Genomic DNA, 4964 nt, shown 5'->3' with positions numbered 1-4964 from the left:
TCTATACAACCGTCCCGCCGTCTCTCCTTCCTGCAGCCGAGTCCTACTCCGGCAAAGGGAAGTAGACCTAAGCGATGTTACCACGGCCGCGGGATGTTTGGCATCATGGACAAAGTCTACTGCCACTACTTGTCAAGCTAGTGGAGGGCTAGCCGCCCAAAACGAGGAGAAGACGAGCTTCGACCAGCCAAGGACTACGTCCAGAACCTGAAGAAACCGAACATCATCCACAGTCTGTAGAGTGTGTGTGGTGTGTGTGTAGTGGTGTGCGTGTACGTGTGGGTATATGTACACGTTTGAAATAAATGACTGGATAAGAGACCGTTTTATAGCTTTTTTCATCGGTTTTTATTTTTTATTTTCATTGACTTGTACTGTATTATTTTTAAATAATATTGGCTGCGGCCAGTGATGAAGTTTAAATAAAGAGAGTCATGAAGTCCAACAGTGTTAAGAAAGGGCGTTAATGTCAGTTCTACAGTAAAATCAGTTGTCTGTCAAAGACATTACATAGAAGAGTTTAAGTTAAAGCTAACCCTCCTGGGATGCATTAAACACAATCTTGTACAGTCTAACATATGTTTTGCTTGTTCTTCAGCAAAGCACACATTTTTAAATTACTTTAACAAAAAAAAATTTAATCAAAGCTTTAGTATTAATCCTTGTTAATCCGGTAGCAATTAATTAACTAAAAACAGTTTAAAGGGTAACTCCTGTTTTTTTTTTTTTTTTTTACAACCTGGACCCTTTTAATCCTTTGTTATTGTGTCTAAGTGACTGATGGGAACAACAACCTTTGACATTGGTTCAGTATTAAGTAAGATCGCTGCATTTGGCAGCAGCAAAAAAAAGCACAGTATAACTTGACAAGGCAATTGTCCTGCTGTATTTACCTTCACAAGTGCTGGTATTGCCGCTGGCTCAGAATAGTGTCTGACAACGTCATGGAAAGGATTCCTTCTGGACAGACCTTTAAAACCTCTTTGAGACCTTTCTGTTTAACCAGAAACAGCTCTGAAGTCACTACCGCTAAACCCACCAGACTCCATTTAAAAAGCAATACTTTTAGCGTGTATACAGTCTACATATTTTCACATGTAAAGTGGTAATCTTGTGTTTATTTCAACTAGAACTAGAGTTTTGATGGTTGAAAAAGTGGAAAGACGACCCAAAACGGCTTTCATAGTTTCATTTTGTTTCTGTTGACTTTGAGTGAAGTTTACTTACGATGCTGGCCTCTGCTGGTTCCTGTTCCTGATAGGGTTGGGTACCGAACCCCGGGTTCCACTATGGACTTTGGGTTTAGGAATCGGAGGATTAAAACGCAAATTTTGGTTCCACTTAATGTGTTGACTGAAATATTTTCCCTCATATCACACTTCTCTGTAGTCTACCAGAGAAAGTTCCTTCCCGAGGCTGTATTGCAGCGGCACCGTGGCGCCGTCCGGCGCTTAGCACTGCTCAGACGATTGAGAGTGTTTAAAGAAATGCCATAAACTAGAGTTTTTTTATGCAAATAAAACATAACCAAAAGTTTGTTTGCGTGTGACGCACCAAGACCAAATAACACACCAAATCCCACAAAAGGGATTTAAGAAAATCCCCAGGGATGGTGAGTGTCCTTTAAATACACCGAGACTAATTGGATGGTTGGATGGGTCTAGGAAGTCGGTAAACATTAAAAAACAAAAACATCTTTGACTTTTTCCACCAACCACTGGCCCCTTGTCTCCATCTCCAATCATGCAAAGACGCACACACACACACCACACACACGCAGATACAATTGTGTATGTCATACCAATTAGTCGGCACTGTACAGATGACGTGCCTCCGCCCGGCGGCCAATAACCCAAGAGGCTCCTGTCCATTGGTGAATGTTGTGCCGTGTGTGTGTGTGTGTGTGGTGTGTGGTACGCTTGTCATCTTCTATTGAGCACATCGCAGTAGAGGGAGAACACAACACATCAAAACTGCATTTGTCGATACATTTTCAGTAAATGTAGGATAAACAAAGCTCCTGCTTGCACTGCAGTAGTTCATGTGGATGTTTTCAGTGGTGTAGTCTACGCGATACGCTCGATACGCAGTATACCCACTAAGACATCTCAGGTTTCCATATACCCTCTTAAAAATCTGCAAATGATATGCATCAACATAGTGTTGTGACAGAAACATCACTTCAGATATTTGTGTTCAGAAATAGGGGTCGAGTAACGTAGCGACCAGGCCAAATACTCCGCCTACACCAACACCATTATCTCCCTTCACCACACATTCAACACTAATATAAGTACCTATTTTATTTTGCTCTGTTGCTTTGGGGTCAACTTATGTGATCCAGGCTTAGGTCCCTGAGGTAAAAGCCTTCTTACTGATGATATTCCTTTATAGTTTTGATGATTTTGAATGTCATCTGTGTTTTCCTTCTCATAGGATAAATAAAAGTATTCCAACCTTTAATGGTGTATCAAAGAATCAGAATACAGGAAGTTAAGTCTGTATGCTCAAAATAACAGTGGGGGGAAGACCCAGACCCACACTTGATATGCTCTCCCCCAAAGGCCATTCTGAGCCATGAAAAATAAATAAATAAATTACACACACACACACTGTAGTGTGGAACAGTGGAGGGTCTGGCTAGCCCACACAATATTCAGAGATGGGAGTAAAACATACTCTGGTTATTGGCATTTCTTTAAACCAGTCACACAATCATCGGGTGTTGCTAAGAGACAGACGGACCCACAGTGCCTCTGCAAAATCGCCTCAGGAAGGAACTAGTTTTGGTGGACATGTGTAGTTTCAAAAGTAGTTTTAGTCGTGCAACAGCACACTCAGATTGGACGATAGTCTAGCTACTGTCTGGATTTACCCTGCAGAGATCTGAGGACCAGGTAACCATAGTCCTCAGATTGGACAGATAGTCTAGCTAGCTGTCTGGATTTACCCTGCAGGATCTGAGGACCAGGTAACCATAGTCCTCAGATTGGACAGATAGTCTACTCGCTGTCTGGATTTCCCCTGCAGAGATCTGAGGACCAGGAACCATAGTCCTCAGATTGGACAGATAGTCTAGCTAGCTGTCTGGATTTCCCCTGACAGAGATCTGAGGACAGGTACCATAGTCCTCAAGTTGGACAGATAGTCTAGCTAGCTGTCTGGATTTACCCTGAGAGACCTGAACCGTGTTGCCAGATCTTGCGAGACAAATACGCAACCAGGCCTGTGAAAACAAGCCCTAAGCGACTTTTTCTACGGAGCCCCCCAAGATCCTGGAAGAGAAAAATGCACGGTTTTACAATCCATGAGGACAGATTGGAAACTGTCCCCACGGTAGGCTAGAGTTTATTATTTCCCCTCCTGAGCTTCAGGACAATGACCACAGGATGGAGTTTTTAAACATTATTTAAAATTAATAAACTGATGGGATTTGAATATAGACACTTTTTCACAGTGATTTTGAGTTGTTCCTAAGGAGGGTAGATCCATTCTTTTCCTCTTTCTCCGTTCTTGTGATATGTCTTCCGTATTCACCCTCTTTATCCCGGCATTTATTCCTCCCAAAACTCTCCTACAGTCCATCACCATTAGTCGCTACTCGCGCATTTTCCTAACCAGAAAACACCAGACTGCCCTGCTCGGCCTCTGATTGGCTGGTACACGTTTCCATCGGGTCAGAGCCAATTAGAAGCAGGAAGTGGGCGGGACATAACGCTGCTGTCATAGTGTTTATGGGAAGGGCCGGGATCGAGCGAGCCGGCAAGAAGCTGGGAACAAGCCCAAATAAGCAACCACACTTTAGTGAAAGCCCAAAAAAACCGCAAACCGCGCGACTACCAATATCTGTAAGCGACTTTACAAAAAACAAGCCAAAGTCGCTTAGAATAAGCGGACATGGCACACTGCTGAAGACCAGGTAAGCATAGTCCTCAGAAGGGAGAGAGTTCAGAACGCCAACAACAACAAAAAAAAGCAACATCCGGGAAATCCTGCATTTTTTCCCCCCTTTACACCCATTACAGTATTAAAAAATGAGTATTTTTCACATACATTAATTTGCGAAAGCAATAAATTAATGACCAATTGTGAGGAAATAGCGAGGCTTGGACCCAAAGAGAGTAAGAATTATTTAACAAAAACAAAAAGGTCCAATCTCAACACAAGTAACAGACAAACAACAACCCGACAAGAGACAACAACACACAGAGACTAAATACACGGGTAACGAGGTTGAAACAAGGAGCAGGTGAAATAAATCAGGGCGGGGTTAGACAATCAGACAGGAGGGAAACCAGGCAGGAAGTAAAGCAAGACATGATGGAGAAAACTGAGACTACAAAATAAACAGGAAACACTACAACAGAAACTCACACTCGGGCACCACTGCTCACTAGACTGGATAACTTGGCTGGGAGTCATTGCTCATTCCCTTTAGACATTTTGCATTTTAACGTTAAAATCAGAATCTTAGGCTACATTACATCGCTACGTTTGGTTTTAAGCAGTGTTTTGAGCCAAAACACTCGGCACACACAAGTGTTTTTAACCTCCAGTAGAAGAACTAAATCGTTTAACCCTCAGTGTTCCCGTCTTCCTATATCCATGTTCTTTTTAACTTCCCAATTGTAATTAGCCAAAATGACAGGAAGTACAAATCTCTACTTCATTAATTTTGGGTCTTATTCAATTTTATAGCATTTGAAACAAATTGAAGTGTTTTTGAAATAGTATTGAGTAAAAGTTGACATATTCAGTCGTGGATTATCATCAACTCCATTCCTTAATTTTAGTCTCATAAATTCCTAATTTCTGCTTTCTAACCAAACATTAGGTATAATTTCCTATAAATGAGGTTTATTGACCAGAAATTCAAAAAATAACTGTTAAACTAAAGTTAGTGTTACGTAGTGTTAAAAGTAAAAAAAAGTGACATTAAAAAAAGCGTCAAAAGTGTTGAAAAA

The 4964-nt window shown here is 41.5% G+C and overlaps 1 protein-coding gene across 2 annotated transcripts in view; it reads right to left on the bottom strand.

Moving 5' to 3' along the window:
- Positions 1-4784: 4784 nt before the first annotated feature.
- The window catches only part of LOC116701058 (aromatic-L-amino-acid decarboxylase), a 30315-nt gene continuing 30135 nt past the window's right edge, over positions 4785-4964 (bottom strand). The window contains exon 14 of one of the 2 annotated variants that reach the window (XM_032534625.1): positions 4785-4964. This exon is cut by the window's right edge and continues 931 nt beyond it. The gene's annotated coding sequence lies outside the window, so the exon portion shown is untranslated. The other variant, XM_032534624.1, reaches the window with a different exon arrangement.

This window comes from Etheostoma spectabile, chromosome 13 (assembly GCF_008692095.1).
Source record: "Etheostoma spectabile isolate EspeVRDwgs_2016 chromosome 13, UIUC_Espe_1.0, whole genome shotgun sequence".
In the NCBI taxonomy this organism is placed as follows: Eukaryota; Metazoa; Chordata; class Actinopteri; order Perciformes; family Percidae; genus Etheostoma; species Etheostoma spectabile.
Note: the sequence above shows the minus strand (reverse complement) of the source record. Positions and strands in the feature narration are given on the sequence as shown.